Genomic DNA, 19,557 nt, shown 5'->3' on the forward strand with positions numbered 1-19,557 from the left:
TCCTCTGGGCTCTGGGTTTTCACAGTACCTTCACGTCTCCGTGTAGCTCCGATCACAGGGGGCCACTGTCGTCCGCCCACCCGCTGTGCTGTACCTCCTCTGCCAGGCACTTCCCGCTGACTAGCCTGCTCCGCCCCGGCTCTCTGAAGTTTCCTCTTGTTGCTACGTAGCGCAAGACGAGTCTCCGCTGGGACTCTCCTGTGCCTCTATCCATCTCTGCTGGGGTGATCACCATTTGGGCTCCACTGCGCCTCTCTCCTTCTCTAATGGGTACTTCCACCCTGCTGGTCGTAGAACTGCACCTCACCTACCTTCTTTTTGTTTCACGCTCTAGACGGCCCGCTTGCTATGATCAGGCTGCAGCACTAGATTCTCTCATCTGAAAATTCACATCCCTTCTCTGGATCTCTTGTCAGTTTGGTGGCTCCATTGCCATCCTCGTCACTACGGCTTCTCTACCTCTGCTTTCGTTGCTTTCCTGCTTGGGGAAACGCTCTAAATCATCTCTTAAGTCTCCCAGGTAAGCGGAGCCGAGCTTCAGGCAGCCATTGCCGTTCGTGCCCCCTAGTGGTCTCCCCAAGAGTTTTTTCAAATTAAAAACCCTCTCCCAGTTTCAAGAAAAGGGAAGGTCCCACTAACCGTTCCATCACAAAATGATTGAATAGGGGCAGTGGGCAACACTTCTAAATCAAACAAACATTGGAATACTTTATATATTTTCCTGTGTCACATTAATCTCATCTCTGACATCGCAGGGTGGGCTCAAACCCCCAACCTGATCACGGCAAAATCTCCTTTCTTAATGACATGCTTACAACATTATAAATCAAAACAGTGCATTTTATATCCAGGCCTAGAAATCCTATGAGATGGGGTGTTTTGAGTGTTGGCCTTGGTAGTCCTTTTTTGTTTGTGACTGTCCCCGTTTTTTTAATCTTGAAAATCTGGTCACCCTACGCGATGCACGAGAAAACAATCCCAAAAATAACTATCCACCTTACTGTAAACTGTTATGCTGGAAATTCGTATCCAAACGTGACCCTCTGTACAGGATAGTCAAGTATGTCCTACTGCACAAAACCCATCTCTCCTCTCTGTTGCACATAACAAATCCCCAAAATGCCCCTCTCCTGCAGCGGACAGGGGGGAAAAAAAGCCTCTCAGTGAGAAAACAAAAAAATAACTATCTGCATTACTGTAAACTGGTATACTGGAAATTCGCCTGGGAACGGCCCTTGGTCGGCCCATCCTCTAGCACATAGCGGATCCCCAAAATACACCTAAATACCCCCTTTTGCGTGCAGGCTAAACCGCCCCGTTCTACTAAAATAACAACACGTATACGACAGCTTTAAATACTTACTGTAAACCAAATTCGCTTAGACATGGAGGAACGCCGATGGTCATCAGCGCTGGGCCAAGAAAATGCTGTCTGAAGCTCTGGGCCTCGACTCTCTGCCACGATGCTACGCCAGCTTTCCCGCTCGTGCCACGCCTTCAACAGACAAATAGTTCATGGTGTGACAACCTTAGGCACATGACTTCCCACACACGCCCGAACGTGCAACTCACGTGATGAAGAGGAGGCGGAGCTTTGCTACTGTCCGTTTCTCGAATAGGAACTAGACCCTACCTTCAGGCGCATTTCTGTTGCTTATTAAAGCCCCAAACCGGTTAACGGTTGTTTACGGCTCAAGTGCAGGTGCGTTACTGTAACCGTAATTTGCGCGCGACTTAGTGTGTTGTGTAGGTCTGATATCAATGGCCCGTAATTACGAGAGACGGGAAGGCAGCCAGCTAGATTCCCCCACAAGCGATAATATGCACTTTCTGCTGTACAACCTATAGAGTACCTCTTTTACCATCCCAATTATTGATCTGTTGTTGTGCTATTAGATGGCGGGCACGTGGGATTTCTATTTTAAGTGCATTGTAATCTGGCTCTTTAATTACTTCATTTGGAAGTAATTTAAGACCACAAGTTCCAGAATGCATGTAGTACTCGATATTTTTAATAGGGGACACGCTGTCTTCTGTAATTTACAACGAAACTGAGACAATATTCAGGAGCGCCATTGTCCTAGCGCATCAGCTCTACCAAACCCAGTTAATGGTGAGGGATCATGAGATCTGTAGTCCAAAACATTTGTAGTACTGCACCTGTCCTAGCAGAATCGTGCATGGGTATGAAAGGGCAGTTCTCCTTCGTTTCATTTGAAATTTATATTTTGACTGGTGAGTCAAATGTGTGAAAATGATTGATCTGCATTGACATTTAAAATATCCTCCTTACCAAACCTTTGAGAAGCAGCCATTATGTATATTCGGAGCCTTGGGCTTGATGCGCTTTTACTGTACATTGCTGTGTTCCTGGATACGTGGATGTTTCTGGGTATAATGTAATTGCACATACAATTTATAGTTTTCCCTATTGTTGCAAAGCATACGTGTTTTGTGTGTAAGCTGGAATCTACTGTTTCGCATTTGTATTTGCAGAATAGGGATGTCTATTTTGAACAGGAATTGCTTCCAAAACTCGTTTACAGGTAGCCACGGCATTCCCACGAATAGTGCCTGTGCAATAGCATAAAGATGAGATCAGGTGGTAGGCCAGTATGAGAGTTTGAAAAGGTGGAACCAGGAACAAAACGTTGTTGCACTAGTAAAAACCTATGCAATTCAATTGACAAATGTTCTTACAGGTAAAAAACTGAAACCCCCCAGAAATTTGCCAGTTATGGTCAGCTAAGCATAGTATAAACAAAAGAATCGGGATGGGGAGATCCAAAAACAACGATACAGAAGTGCTAAGTGTGTGGGTTTATTATGTATTCACACAGGACATGGTAGATAACTTCACAATTTAATTTACATTACTTCCGATAAGCACGAAAGTTAAGTAGAAGAGGACGGACAGGGTTGGTTTATGCAGTAGTGACACAAGTGGGTGTAGGCCTCTGAAGTATAGAGGTCGGCACTACACTAGGATACATGTTGCCTCATAAATCGAGGGGGTATAGGAACCCGCAGTTTACACAAAACACAAAAAGCACACAACAATCTTTGAATTTTTAGCGGGTGCAAGTAGTGATACAGTTGTGATAGGAAGTTCGACACAGGGAGTGACACAGGGTGTGTTTCGGCCAAAGAAAGTGGCTTGGTTGTAGCCGTCTTTGTGCTGGCCTTCGTCAGGAAACAGGGGGCACCAGTAGTGGTGCTGTCCGTACTGTCTGTGGGTGAAACAGAGTAATTAGGATCTCGGATAGTTGTTCGTTCAGTACTATAAGTATTAAATACGGGCCTAATTGTTGCCCACGTTGTACACCATGTGGTGTTTCTAAAAGACAGCTTACCTGCCGTGCAGGGAATCGGGTGGGTGCTGTCGGGGAAGCCGCGAAAGGTGCGGACCGTCCGGTGCTGGGATTAGCACTGGTGAAAGGCTTTAGTTTCCTAGGGGCTGGCGTGGTTCAAAGTCTCACGAAGCCGGAGTTGGGCGTAATTGGACCCCAGTCTGAAATGGAAATTAAAATTAAAAACCGGTATAGGTAACCTGTGAGGGTCAAATGCGCCAGGGAGTATGTCAGCGTAGGAATCAAGTGGAACTTACTGTTGTCTGGGTGGTACGCTGCCGTGCTGGACGTGGACTGCTGAGAGCCGGATGAGTCGGACAGCGAGGGAGCCGTGTTGGACTTTATAAAGGACAGCCAGTGGCTGGGGACCGGCGAATGGGAACCCACGATTCAAGGGCGGCACCCAGCTTGGGCCAATCAGATGGCTGTGCGCTGTGTCCCAATGAAAAGGCGGTACTCCGTGTGTGATGTTGGGTAATGTAGTCCAATGTGGTGTACGGGGACTCCTGCTCATAGTATTTGCACAACATAACAGGTAGGATACATGGTTGCAAACAAAGGTCATTTACGTGCGCCATGTGGATGGGCGAATGCCGGTGAAGCAAAATAGACTCTCGTATACAATAGTGTTCACAAGGTGGAGGATAGATGTCCAGTGTATACAAGAGAAGTTAGTGCCAGTGTAACAATGCTCACAAGGTGAACAACATTGGTTTCTAATGTGTGTCAGGACACAAGTTAATACTCAATGGTCGAGCGCAGTGGCCACTTGGAGGAGTACTCTAGAAGTGTTTCCATTCGACGGTTACATTTAGGCCGTCTTGCACAGAGTTCAATTTGTGGACCCATTTTTGTTCGAGTTTGGTGAGGGCAATGTTTATGTCGCCTCCTCGTCTTTGTGGCTGGAGTTGTTGGACCACGGTCCATGTGAATTGTTCGTGGGTATGCTTCTTCTTAGTGAAGTGTTCGACCAAGGGTTTGTCCTCGACTTGGTTTTTGATACATGATCTGTGTTCATTAATCCTTTGTTTGACAGGTCTAATGGTTTTGCCAATATAGACCAGATCACAGGGACACTTAATGGCGTAGATCACGTGTTTGCTCTCGCAGTTGGTGTGGCTGTTCTGTTTCCATACCACGTTCTTGTGGATGAAAGTTTTTCTGTTGGTGGTAAAGCGGCAGGCTACGCATTTACCACAGCTGAAGTGGCCAACTACTGGTGGAAGGTTCCATAGTGTGGTGACTGGTTTGGTGGGTTCTAGGAAGGTGTGGACTAGGGAATCTTTTAGATTTCTATTCTTTTTGAAGGCAAACAGTGGTTTCTTGGCGAGGGTGCCTTCATTTTTAATCAGATGCCAGTGTTTGTTGATGGTATTTTTGATGAGGTTGCTGACTGGACTGTATGTGGTGACGCAAACAGTTCTATTGTTCGGGTCTCTTTCTTTGGTCGTTAGGCAAATTGTGCGGTCGGTGTTGGCTGCTTAATCCTGGATTAAAATACAATCTCCCATATGGTCAGTTTCTACGTATCCGGAGAAACTGTTCAGACAGAGAAAAATTCAACCACCATGCACGACTACTACAAACACGCCTTGGAGAGAGAGGCTACCCCAGGAAGTCCATCAAGACAGCCAAGAAAAGAGCAGCCAACACCGACCGCACAATTTGCCTAACGACCAAAGAAAGAGACCCGAACAATAGAACTGTTTGCGTCACCACATACAGTCCAGTCAGCAACCTCATCAAAAATACCATCAACAAACACTGGCATCTGATTAAAAATGAAGGCACCCTCGCCAAGAAACCACTGTTTGCCTTCAAAAAGAATAGAAATCTAAAAGATTCCCTAGTCCACACCTTCCTAGAACCCACCAAACCAGTCACCACACTATGGAACCTTCCACCAGTAGTTGGCCACTTCAGCTGTGGTAAATGCGTAGCCTGCCGCTTTACCACCAACAGCAAAACTTTCATCCACAAGAACGTGGTATGGAAACAGAACAGCCACACCAACTGCGAGAGCAAACACGTGATCTACGCCATTAAGTGTCCCTGTGATCTGGTCTATATTGGCAAAACCATTAGACCTGTCAAACAAAGGATTAATGAACACAGATCATGTATCAAAAACCAAGTCGAGGACAAACCCTTGGTCGAACACTTCACTAAGAAGAAGCATACCCACGAACAATTCACATGGACCGTGGTCCAACAACTCCAGCCACAAAGACGAGGAGGCGACATAAACATTGCCCTCACCAAACTCGAACAAAAATGGGTCCACAAATTGAACTCTGTGCAAGACGGCCTAAATGTAACCGTCGAATGGAAACACTTCTAGAGTACTCCTCCAAGTGGCCACTGCGCTCGACCATTGAGTATTAACTTGTGTCCTGACACACATTAGAAACCAATGTTGTTCACCTTGTGAGCATTGTTACACTGGCACTAACTTCTCTTGTATACACTGGACATCTATCCTCCACCTTGTGAACACTATTGTATACGAGAGTCTATTTTGCTTCACCGGCATTCGCCCATCCACATGGCGCACGTAAATGACCTTTGTTTGCAACCATGTATCCTACCTGTTATGTTGTGCAAATACTATGAGCAGGAGTCCCCGTACACCACATTGGACTACATTACCCAACATCACACACGGAGTACCGCCTTTTCATTGGGACACGGCGCACAGCCATCTGATTGGCCCAAGCTGGGTGCCGCCCTTGAATCGTGGGTTCCCATTCGCCGGTCCCCAGCCACTGGCTGTCCTTTATAAAGTCCAACACGGCTCCCTCGCTGTCCGACTCATCCGGCTCTCAGCAGTCCACGTCCAGCACGGCAGCGTACCACCCAGACAACAGTAAGTTCCACTTGATTCCTACGCGGACATACTCCCTGGCGCATTTGACCCTCACAGGTTACCTATACCGGTTTTTAATTTTAATTTCCATTTCAGACTGGGGTCCAATTACGCCCAACTCCGGCTTCGTGAGACTTTGAACCACGCCAGCCCCTAGGAAACTAAAGCCTTTCACCAGTGCTAATCCCAGCACCGGACGGTCCGCACCTTTCGCGGCTTCCCCGACAGCACCCACCCGATTCCCTGCACGGCAGGTAAGCTGTCTTTTAGAAACACCACATGGTGTACAACGTGGGCAACAATTAGGCCCGTATTTAATACTTATAGTACTGAACGAACAACTATCCGAGATCCTAATTACTCTGTTTCACCCACAGACAGTACGGACAGCACCACTACTGGTGCCCCCTGTTTCCTGACGAAGGCCAGCACAAAGACGGCTACAACCAAGCCACTTTCTTTGGCCGAAACACACCCTGTGTCACTCCCTGTGTCGAACTTCCTATCACAACTGTATCACTACTTGCACCCGCTAAAAATTCAAAGATTGTTGTGTGCTTTTTGTGTTTTGTGTAAACTGCGGGTTCCTATACCCCCTCGATTTATGAGGCAACATGTATCCTAGTGTAGTGCCGACCTCTATACTTCAGAGGCCTACACCCACTTGTGTCACTACTGCATAAACCAACCCTGTCCGTCCTCTTCTACTTAACTTTCGTGCTTATCGGAAGTAATGTAAATTAAATTGTGAAGTTATCTACCATGTCCTGTGTGAATACATAATAAACCCACACACTTAGCACTTCTGTATCGTTGTTTTTGGATCTCCCCATCCCGATTCTTTTGTTTATACTACGCATACCCACCTGGGTAAATCGGGACCTAGCCAGGTGCCCTAAGATTGAAATATATGGTCAGCTAAGCAACCATAACTCATGCTACCAGTGTGCACTGCAAGGACTAACATTGATGACATGACTGAAAACATCACATGTGTGGCTCCCCTTTTTTTTTTTTGTTCAGTGACATATGTACATCGGATGCTTTTCTTCACTGGGAGTCGGGAACTAAAAATTGAAAAGGTACTGTATTTGTTGACCTTAACCTTCTTATATGGTCTTGCACTACTGTCCTTGGGGTTCACGCACATGATATACATATACATAGGGAAAGAAGTAAGCCTAAAACCCAGCAATCATTTCTGTGCATGAAGATAATCAGTTAGGGTATGAACGCTTTCTGGTAGTACTGCTACTGTTTTGCTAACTTTACTTTCCTTGTATATGCTCATATTTGTGTGTGTTTTGGCATTTTTTTGTGTACAGTAGAACCATTATGTAGTGAGTGAGGCATCGTTGGCTTCTTATTTCATGTTGCGGAGTAGACAAAACTTTGAAACGAAAGCATTCATCATTTCACTATCCAACATGGGAAGATTTTGAATAGTGCACATGTATGATGCATGCTGTAGGCAGTGGCTATGTCTCTACATGAGTTGGGTCATGTACTGGAAAGAACTCTGTAATGCAATGGTAGAATTTCTATCTCATAATAAGTCTTCCAATGATCTCTGATAGTTTTCTGCCAACATTACAATGCCAATCCCTTGTGGAGGCTTTTTATGAAAAGGTACATGTGATGTCATCAATGACATTTGTGATGTAATCTTTGATATCATGGGGGTTAGTCCTTGCAGTGCACAGTGGTTGTGTGAGTTACGGTTGCTTAGCTTACCATAACTGGCAAATCGACGGGGTTTTAAAGTTTTACCTGTAACCATAACGTCCCTGTAACAACGTTTGTCAATTGAATTAGTTTTTACTAGTGCAACTTAACCATAATGTCCCTTTTTTAACAACGTTTTTGTTGAATTTCATAGGTTTTTAGTGGGGTAATCGTACCAAAATGTCTACCTGCCTGACAATTGCGATGGTCGATAAAGCAGACCTTTTTTTAACCCCCCCCCTTACACCACATATATATGTGGGGGGGCCTATAGAATATAATATTAATATAGGTGGGTGCGGGGGGTCTGCCCCGTATATATGTGGTGTAAAGGGTTAAAAAAAGTCGCATTTTCGACCGTCACAATAATCACATCGATCCTTAGTGGGGCACTTGAACCAGAATGCTGCTTTAGCATAGTGTTTTCTGTAAAGATGATAGCTGTTTCATACTGCAACGGGACCATAACGTCCCGTTCACAGCGGTTTGTTACTGATTCTTTGGCTGCCCTCATGATAAACGTGTGGAAAGGCCAAATTGTCTGGTGTATGTATCCACTTGCGCTACCCCTTCCTTTTCCAAATAGTGTTGGTGTATCTTAGCAATTACAGATGTACATGGTAAGTGTTGGTGAGTGTTTGAGTAGTTTCTCTTTTTGTGTTAACATTGCATGGTGAATCTGTGCCGCACAGTGCTGGTCGAGATGACTACAGATGAGCAATATGGACATTTCCTAGGAAGACTGCACCTGGTCGGCGTATGTGCAATCACATTGCAAGTAGCCATAGGACTCATTAGTGGCCGCATGGCCACATCTTCTAGCGCACTTTTAAATAGTTGTGGAAGCGCACGTGTATCCGTCCCACACCTATACCCGTGCATATGTCATCCCCTGTGTGCTGGTAACACCGCCCCTGTCGCCAGTCTTACAGATTCATACGGTAGGCTACTGCATGTCAAGTACTCCTGGCGACTGCGTGGGTGGCTCTGCAAACCTACCAATGTGTGGCTGAAGCATGCCTGGCTGTATGACGCCCACTGGTAAACGAGAAACAGCAACCTGCAGTGTAACGTGGGCGTGTTAAATGTCACATTAATTTGATTGGTGTGCTGCTTGGCTTTCCTGAACCGTGAAACAGAAACATCATGTCTGCACTGAGAAGTGTGACGGAAAGTGTCAAGAGTTCGCCTGCGGGTCGTACAGTTGAAGAAAACATGTAACTGCAGGTGGGACAGTTTGTATTGAGTCTGATAAATGGCAAAGCTAGTGTGGCTTGGGCACGCCCATACTAGTGCATGCAAAGGCAAGTAAGCAAACAGCAGAATGTTCAGAGCGCAAACAATGTTAGTGGTGGTTAGAAAAGTACTGTAGCTGCATGGGTCACATGGGCTTTCACACATGGGTGTCTGTAGCATTTGGTCAGTGGGGCAGTCTTGTGCTGAAAGTAAATGACTATGGCACGCCTCTCGGGGGCATCTCAGTACGCACGACCATGAACATGGTGATCTAGACACGATGAAGGGCAGCTGGCCCCACTTGCTCATTACGTCGCGGCAGGACTGGGGATGGCTTGGCAAAGAAGATATTACCAAAAATACGTGCAAATATGAGGAATGATCCATGCCATAAGGTGAGGTCTTATGAAGGATCCAAACAATCCAAAGCGCAGTTCTGTGAAAAGGAGTAGGCCGGCTTATGCCTACCTACTCCATCTAATGAAGCTTTGTTTCACTTTGTTGTAAACATTCTTTTATTCCAGAATGTATGCATCTCCATGAATGCTACTCCTAAGACTAATGGTATAGCATGAAGTGTTTGTACTGCATGTGAAAGCACAAGGGACCAGTGGGCAGTCTACCTCCCTTCCAACAATTATGTACAGTAATTTCATGTAGAGCGTTTGCCACATCTGCTGCGGGCAACAAGAGGGGCACTCCTGTAGGGCAACGCAGCTCTAAAACATCCTTGCAGACCATATGCCGCGCTACAGACCCTTAACCGGCAAAGGGCATTATATTGAGCATGTACTGCAAAGCGCTACCCTACAGAGGGAAGGTACTTGGAAGTGCGTGGCAAGGGTCAGTCAGGGAGCATGACAATGACTGGCGCCTATGTAGGTGAGGGCTACCTAATAACTTTGCCTCTCGGCACATCCCCTATGGTATACATGCAGGTGCTGCCCTTTCTGTACCCGGCCTTTCCTGCCGTTCCTTCTGTGGCGTGTCAGAAGACCATAATAAATGGAAATTAACTGGGAAAGGAAAAAAGGGAAATAAAGAAAGCACCTTTCAGAGATGAACAATGAAATTGCCAATGAAGGGATGCAGGGCGGGAGGCGTGGCACTGTGCAAAAAACGAGTTGAATCGGTTAGAAAGGGGGTCGCTGTAGAAAGGTTTCTTTACTTGTTGCATGGCGTTTTGAAGAGTGTCAGTGCGCAACACTTAATACAAATATTTTTCTACTACTTTCAAGAAGGGCACACAAAGGCAATTTGGATGGGGTGTGCAGAAATCGGGATGGCAGGCATAGTAGGATAAACGTTATAGCTGGGGAAAACTGATCGTGCTGCGACCGTCATATTCCCATGTGTGTAGTACACCATTGTCACATGTCGTACAAATACACTACTACAATGTACTGCGCTTTCGCGATTTGCGGTCCAAATAAAAAATGATGGAGCCCCATCAGTGTCTGAATAATGCGATAGAAAGTTATGCAAGGGATCGGAAACAAACACGTTACCTGGGCAAGTGGCCCCTTCATCACAAACGGCACTGAAACCCGTGTAACATGCTGTGCAATTTTCCCTCCACAATGAACAACAAGAATGTCGGCATGATTGCATGTCACCAAGTGTCGCACAGACAAACCAAAATTAGTAACTTCATTGTAGGTACTCCATAGCACTACACATCCATATGATAGATTCCTAACTGAGCAGCCACTGCACAGTGTTTTCCATTCACTTTCAATCAATGTATTTTGAACGCCCCTAAAACCTGCACGCTGTGGCTCATGAAACACACAGCCATAACCGCACACTCTGTAATTCTGTCGACAAATACACACTGTGTACCACAGTCTATGCACCACAGTCTGTGCATACACACCACACCCAGAAACCTTGGTGACCAATCCTGTAGCCTCGACGGGCCCATTTCTATGGCTGTTGCCTGCAAAAGGGGTGTATCTAACACGTGCCACCCTGCATATATCTCAATATTCGCTGACTTTTTGAACTGTGCGCGCACAGGAGTGGGGGGAATACATTTCAACCAGGGTAGGGGACGTTGTTAGTTGTGGCGCCTCTTAAGAGCCTTTTTTAAGGTGCTTCCATAGAGAAACTATTTTTGCTGTTTTTATAAGTAATTTTGTGTTTTCAACATCTGCTCACATTCTTACAGTAGGGTCTTCAGTGCAGCCTGTAGATTGTCGACCAGTGGCAATGACATTTTGTTTCACAAAGACACGCCATTTCCTTTGAAAAGGTTTATATATTGAGTACCAATGTTCTCATTCTCACATGAGAACATCCCAGCAGCACTCAAGAAGTCACACATGCTTCTGTTGATGAGACCCCTTCCAAACTCTGGCTTGCGACAGCAATCATTGCTATAGTTCCACACTATTCTCTGGGGTATATATGAGAAAAGCACCTTGGCAGTGGGAAAAATGCACTGCACTGCTTTCATCATCTTCAGTTGATGGTACACACGGGAACCAGGCATGGAACCCAAAAAGAAGGCTCCAAAGTGCACAACCACAACATGTACAGTTGCGGAAGTGGCCATGCATCGACATTCTACAAGCACTCCGCCGAAACAGCGTGCTTTGACACTGCACCACAAAGCATCCACTCCCCCCAAACCGAAATTGCCACAAAAGCCTTCTTGGAGGGCATAAACGAAGAGTTCTTCCACAAAGGCATCAACCACAATGAAAACTGTGCATCTTGCTATGTTTGCCAGCCGCACGACACAAACTAATGGAAAAATGATTGCAGCTCTTTCCTGTGACGCACATCCCGAGCACCTGATTGGACAGTGCCCACAGTCCCATTTCCATTGGCCAGCATTGTGAGAAGCGCAGCATGTGGCGCGTGCTGTTCCCCAAGTACCGGGAGGGCCTTGTCCAAGTGAAGCAGGAGGAGTCCTTCTCCCTATTGGTGCTCGTGCCTGTGACACACACCCTGAGCACCTGATTGGCCAAATGATATAGTCCCATTTCCATTGGCCAGCATTGTGAGAAGCGCAGAATGTGGCATGTAAGCTTCCCCAAGTACCGGTAGGGCCGCGCCCCAGTAGAGCAGGACGACTCCTTTTTCCCTTTCTACTCCAGCCATGCATGCCAGGTGCTAGGCCCTCCCCACAGAAAACACACCATAGTACAGGCTATGGTTAAATGCTCATGTCATGTGCACTGCATTCCCCATCTGCAATTCAGCCTGCCAGCTTTCACCCTGGGCACATATTTGCACGCATGGCTGCATAACGTTGCGTTGTGTGTGCTGAACGGTATGTAGGAACCCGTGTACGTTAGCCATAGTTTACATGTGTACTGCTAAGCGCGGCCTTTCATGCTGCAATATCTTACAGCACTCCCAAAAGCATGGGGATTGTAAGGGTCAAACCATAGGAAATGCACATGGTGGTATGTGCCTCCCTATTGTTCAACAGGGGCAATGATGTACACCGTATGCTAATGTACGCATACCAGCTCTCTTCCACTGGTCTACCAACTGTACAATGTCCTCCACAAACATTGTGTAAAAGTCACCAACTTCAAATGCATGCAGAGTGACAACTGCATGACTGCATTACATTGTGGTGGCTGTGATGAAGGCCTAGCCTGCTGGGTGCATGGCCTACAGCCTATGGCCGTCGGCCATGCACCCAACAGTCTAGGCCTTGCCCACACCCACCACAACATAACAAAGCCATGCAGGCAAACATGTAGGCATGTGCCACAATTCAGAAAGGCAACATAGGCACCAGCACTTCTACCCAACCTCCGCACCCTAAAGCAGGAATGCATAAACACATGCACCACTTACCGTAATGCACTAACATAACACCAGGGTTTGGCACCACTACCCACTTCCATTCAGAAGCCATTGTAACAATGGCAACCAAACAACACAATCGTTGCAACATTGGTCCTGCTTTCCACACTGTACTACGTGCACACAAGCATTGCTGCACATTGCACAGCAACACTTACTAATCCGCGCAATGCACACTACGCAAGCACATGTAAGAACCAGTTGCACTGTAACCTCTTCCATATTTACACTATTCCATTAGTGCACCCAGTGGACACAGTACACGACTGGTAGGTGTAGCATCTCCACACAGACACCGAAAACTGTAAGATGTTCTACCAATCGCCACACCCATGCAACCAACAATGTGTGCAATGCAGCCAAACCACACACACACACAAAGCGACAATGTGGCACCGACTTTCAACCAGTGGACATCCTTTTCTGTGCAAGGGCTGCAGTCATGCATTAAAGGGACTACAGACTTGCCACACACAGCACATCATAGTACACCCTATCTGTAAATGTGCATGTCTTGTGCAATGCACTCCCCTTCTGCAGATGTGCCTGCCACCACTCATAACCGAAAGACATTGCCGCTGCAGCTGTCATACCATAACGAAGGCTGTCTGCAATGACCACACAAGATTGTTGCCTGTTAAGGTAACCGCAAATTGGCGTAGAATGCACGGATAACGCGGGCACACCAGTCTTCTAATGCAATTCATCACTTGCAGCACTTCTCACTCCCCCCACCCTTTCCATCCCTTCTTCCCACCACCAGATGCCGTAAACTATGTTTTCCAGGCCCTTTCGCTAGCGCGCTGCCCTCGGAAACAACATGCCGGTGTTATCGAAAACAACTCGCCCACAACATTTCACTGTCCCTGCAGTGCAATCACATTTTTGACCATGCGGCGAACACGGAAAAGGGACTCTGAATCGGAAGCAGATATGACTACTTTTAGTAGCCACACAGTTACATACAAGAGGCCCAGCCATGAAAACAATGCATTAGGGGCTTGGCACACACACCACAACACTGTCCTCCGATACACCATGGCAGTGTTTCCCAAAACCTTTGACGCACACCACGCTTCCCTCCAGCCAACCACCGGCCGTCTCCAATGTTCACCGACAGCACAGCGTACCGCAGGCCAATGTATCACAGGTGTATCGGAGGACAGTGCGCTGTTGGAAGGGTCTGGAAAATATACTGTACGCCATGTGTTGGCAGCAAGAAGGGAGGGAAAGGGTGGGGGAGTGAGAGGTGGTTCATGTAACCTATTTAAATAGGTGGAAGAAGACGGAGGAATGCCTGCAGTGTTCGTGCGTATTGCACCACTTCGTGGGTACCTAGACAGGCGACTACTTTGTGTGGTGATTGGAGGCAGCTGTCGTAACGGCCCGATAGCTTGTGCCGCGACCTGTTTACGGCGACCTCTTTCCGTGGTGAGTGGTGGCAGGTGACTTTAAGAAGGGAAGTGAATTGCACATGACATAGATTGGGTGGGAGCTGGGTGGCTGTGCTCTGCGGATGATGGATTGCAGTAGTTGGGCACATGGTGTCATGCATGGGTGCATGAAGTAGCAGTGGGTCTGTTGAACGATTAGACTGCTGGGTGCATGGCCGAATGCTGTAGGGCATGCACTCAAGACGCTAGGGCTTCAGCACACCCACTGCAGCAATGCATGTCTGACTCTGCAGCCGATGGCGGGTGGTGCTTGCATAGTGTGGTGTGTAGATTGGTTGGAGTAGGTTCCATGTTGCGAACAGTATGTGTGTAGGTTGCCAGTGACACAGTACTTTGTGAATAGTATGTGAATGAAAGTGCACAGGGATGCAGGAGACAGTGTTTTCTTTCTACATTATGGTAACCTTTGCAATTTATTGCTGCATAGCTCCATGGCAGTACGCAGATTGGGTAGGAGTGCTGGTGGCAGTGGTGTGTATGTAGATTGTCGTAGTTGGTGACATGCATGGTGGCATTATGTTGCGGTGGGTGTGTTCAAGGTCTAGACTATTGGGTACAGACTCTGTATCAGTTAGAGGGTGGTGACTTGTACAGAATGGTTCTGGCGCACATTTTAGACGCAATAGAGCAGCAGAAGAGAGCTGCCATGCGTGCATGTTTGGTTTCGCAAGTGAGGTCACTGTTGGAACATGTTTTTCATGTGTGGTTGGAGTTGGTGCAGTGAAATGTCACGCATGTGGGGACTGGGTGCAGTGTTTGCGTACTGTCGGTATGCAAGAGAGTATGGTTGAAGTGCAGCTTATATGTGCTTGGATAGTGTGCTGTGTGCAGATTGCTTGGACTAGGCAATGTTGTGAAAATGTTGGGGTTAGGTTGGCAGTGACACAATACTTAGTGAATGGCAGTGGGTAGGGGTGGGGCAGGCTGTGGTATATTTGTGGATCCTTCTAATTGTGACCCGTTTTCATTAATTGATGTTTTATGGTGTGGGGGAGTTGGGTAAGTGCTGCTACGTATTTACATTTGTGCATAATGTTAGCTACCCACATGGTCGTATGAATGGCTCCATAGTGTTGTGGTGGGTATGGGCAAGGGCTGCACTGTTGTGTGCATGGCCAAAGGTGTGCTGGGTGCACCTCAGGATCTTTGTGGATGCTGCAATCGTGCATTCTTTAGCAGATGTTTCTGGTGGAGAGGCTTTAGAATCAAATGTAACATGCACGGAGTATTCGTGCGTAATGCGCCACTTCGCGGGTAAATATGGAGTGGTGCACAGAAATGATAGTGTGCAATGGAGAGGTTTTGTATGTAATTGCTGCATGCGTGTTTGAAAATTTGACAGCACCCAATGAGGGAATGCTGCAAAAATGCCAGTGCAAAGGGAAGAAGTATTGTGTCTGCTTTACTGAGCCGCGGCCCTCATTGTAAATGGAAAATCGCACGTGCCATATCCTGCCGTTATGATCATGGTGGCCATGGAAAAGGAATTGTGGGAAATAGGAAATAGAAATGGTATTTATTTGAGCGCCATTGGCAATGCCGTTTTCTTTTACACTGTGCAAGAAGCATTGACCAGAATGTGGTAAAAACGTGAGGCGAGCCAAACGGAAACGCATATAAAGAGAAAAAACAAAAACCTTTATACATCTACGATGGAGGACCCAGAGGTCGGAAGGGGTCTCATCAACAGAAGCATGTATTTATTTTTATTTTTTTCGTTCGTGGGATGTTCTTCTGCAACAGTGACCCCAACAGTTGTGGAAATGCTGAGTTGTTCAAAGAAAATGGCTTTTTGTTGTCGTCCATTGGTAATGCAGTTTTCTTTGCTCGTCTACAGGATGCGCTGACGAGTTTACTGTAATAGTGTGAGCACAAAATAGAATAAAAACGGAAAAAAGGTGTTTCTCTAGAAGCATATAGAAAAAGAGCTCCCCCAACCCTGGTTGCAATGTATTCCCCCATGCCCGCACGAAAACCGCATCGGGGAACTTTTAGGATGCCGGTAATGGAAGTGGGACTCTGGAGGCAGAGGGATTGCGCAATAACGTTTCTCGACGTGGTGTGTACACAGAGGACTGTTGTACAGAACTGATACTGTTACATGGGGAGCTATTCAATGTTATTGGTGGATGTGTGTGGAACCTTTTAACAGTACGCAATGACGGTGTGCTGAAAAGAAGACAGTAGAAAGGGAAGAAGGAATGTTTCTGCTTTATTGGGGGCACGACCCTCGCCTTTCTTTCGGAAATGCACGTGCCCATACTCCTGGTTTCAGCTTGCTACCCATGATATTGGGACATTGGGGACTATCACACCTGTGGGTGCGGGTCACAGAAAGGGCTGTTCTTATTTTTCTGCATTACTGCGCACACTGAGCCGGGTTGACATGGTTGCATTTACTTGCAAACGCAATGTAGCACAGCCCATTTGGTCCAACATCACTTACACGCCAAACCTATGTGGCCTACTACCGTGTTCTGAAAAGCTGCAAATAGATTGCGGAGCAGCTCTGGGGTGTGGCCTTTTGTAGGGCTGCTGTGAAGAACTTGCACCCAGAAAACAGGCCTACATTGTTCATAAACTTAAATACATTTACAACGGGCCATTGTTGTGTGTTTGTAAGCGTGTACTTTCAGAAAAACACTCTGTACTTTGCCACTGTCCATGGGTACGGATCCTGTCACTGAAATAAGGGCCCACGCACAGCGTGGGTGCGGTCACATGGTGACGTCTCCACTGCTCTCCTTTCGAAGTGCAGTCCACAGGACGCCTTTTGGGCGGAATACGTTGTGCGCATGTGAATAATAGGGCGCCACCCGTGTGCCGAGCGTTTTGGGAGGTGGGATGTTTATCTGTGTAGGTACCTGTAGGCCGTGGGTGAGCGCTGCGACCTAATTAACGTTCGTTCGCATATGCTGCGCAGTGGCAGTTTTACCAGGATAGAGAGGAACAGATACACATGCGTGTACTTGCACAACTACCAAATGTCCCCTCCAACACATCATTGTAGGTGGAGGACAACATGCAGACATGCAGAGTGTGCTGGCGTTGCTCAGCTTACCATAACTGGCGAATTTCGTTTTTTATTTCGGTTTTACCTGTAATCATGACGTCCCTTTAACAACGTGTTTTCAGAGAGTAAGGAGTTCCAAGACTAGAACGTCAATGAGATTTGTGATGGCATCTTTGATGTCATGGGTGTTAGTCCTTGCAGGGCACACTGGTGGCACGAGTTATGGTTGCTTAGCTTACCATAACTGGCGAATTTCACGTTTTTTTTCCGGCTTTACCTGTAACCATAACATCCCTGTAACCTTTTTTCCATTGAATTTCATAGGTTTTTGCTAGTGCAACTTAACCATAACGTCCCTTTTTAACAACGTTTTTGTAGTGTTATATATCATCACTATCTTACAAAGGTAAAAATAAACCTAATGGGGCAAGTGCTTCAGACTGGAAAGGCTTGGTTCCCATTCCGCATCACATTCTGAAGGTTTGTCAGCTGGATCTCCCTTATATTTTTGTTGTTGTATGTGGTAGTTACCCAGATTTGAGCCATTGATGAGCAGATTACCTGGGGCCTTGCAACCTGTGCAATATTACACGTGAATTACTTGGAGCTTATATTACTATGGTATGATATGGGATTTAAATAAAGCTACATAGACTTGCATAGCCTTGTTGTGAAGATGAGGTGACTGGGGTCTGTTTCGATTGGGGGGCATTCCATGCTTCCCTCACACAGAATACACTATAATAATAATGCATGTATTTCTTAAGTAAAGCTACACACCCATAAGTCTCAGAACGCTGAAATAACAGACAACCTTATTACCTCAGAGTGATTTTCAGCTTAAAATTATTTTTCTACAAAAATTCTTTGAATTGTTTGTGTGAACAACTCATGATAGTTCATGGTGTTTAGTTCTGGAAGTTTGTTGATCATTCTTATCTTTTTGGTAGCTTTGAGCGGAGGTTCATGTTGTTTTTTATTGTGCTTAGTTTTTCTAACAATATGTTGAAACATAAAGAAAACGTACAACGTTTACTAGCACAGGCCCTGGAGCGGTCTCCTTTGCTTGGGTCCGCCATACAAGAGGACAGTATTTTGATTAGTGAGATTGAATTATTGCTGTACTAAGGAGAAAATGCACACACCTTGGTAACTTCTGAAGGTGTGAAATGTAGACATTGGATGCCCAAAATGTGCCAGTCCAACCTAAAGGTCGAGTTCTCGTTACATTTTGAGGGCAATGTGTTAAGTGAAATGGGTCTCTTTAAACTATATCAAGGTCGGTAGTGCAGTTCATATTCAAACATATATTAATGACATTTAAAGAGAGGCACACTGGGTGGCAGTAATGTTTCAATCCTGCTCGGGCCATTAATTGGTCTTCAGGACCCAGAACGATGGTACGGCCCGAGGGCGAGGTCAATAAAGCTATTAGAACCCATGGGCAAACACACAAAGTTTATTTAAAAATATATATGTTTTTTGGGGGGGGGATATTCCACGTGGAATATTTAAGTTTATAAAGGGGCACAGTAGGGGGGTTGTAACCATGCCCTCAGGGAGGAGTTAGCAGGTGTGAGTGTGCGACAGAGCACAGAACGTGGAGACCGGAGGAGTACACGGAAGGCAAGCGAGGACCACGGAAGAGTGAGCGACAGCAGAAAAAGGATAGTTGAGGGGGGGTGAGTGAGTGCACAGTGAGGAGGGAGGGGGCACAGGGAAGATAAGTGAGGAAGCATAGCCTGAGGTGCGTGCTCGGGCTCACGGAATGGGGGGGGGCGGAGTGAACAGGGCCGGCCTTAGGGCAGGGGGAAGGCCAGGCGAGAGCCCGGGGTGCTATTAACCCCTGCCACGCCAGCTCAGGGGAGTCTTTCAAGGGATCCCCTGATCTGGTGTAGTGGGAGAAGGTGCAGCAGGTGCCCTTTCCCTATTAAATGCACCCACCCAGGGCGCATTTAATAACAATAGGGTGCTGATGCTTTGTATCAGGACCCTATTCATATGATTACCTCCTCGCTCCGACGTGGGAGTGAGGCGGTTTGCATTGGAATAGGGCACTCTTGCATTATGAACACCCTATTTCAG

At 46.6% G+C, this 19,557-nt stretch overlaps 1 protein-coding gene across 1 annotated transcript in view; it reads left to right on the forward strand.

Moving 5' to 3' along the window:
* Positions 1–1,530: 1,530 nt before the first annotated feature.
* Positions 1,531–19,557, forward strand: part of LOC138567009 (UPF0696 protein C11orf68 homolog) — a 71,825-nt gene continuing 53,798 nt past the window's right edge. Inside the window, exon 1 of the mRNA XM_069644813.1 lies at positions 1,531–1,702. The gene's annotated coding sequence lies outside the window, so the exon portion shown is untranslated. The remainder of the gene's footprint in view (positions 1,703–19,557) is intronic.

The sequence above is a fragment of the Ambystoma mexicanum genome, chromosome 2p, assembly GCF_040938575.1.
Source record: "Ambystoma mexicanum isolate Mex_15411 chromosome 2p, UKY_AmexF1_1, whole genome shotgun sequence".
Taxonomy (NCBI): Eukaryota; Metazoa; Chordata; class Amphibia; order Caudata; family Ambystomatidae; genus Ambystoma; species Ambystoma mexicanum.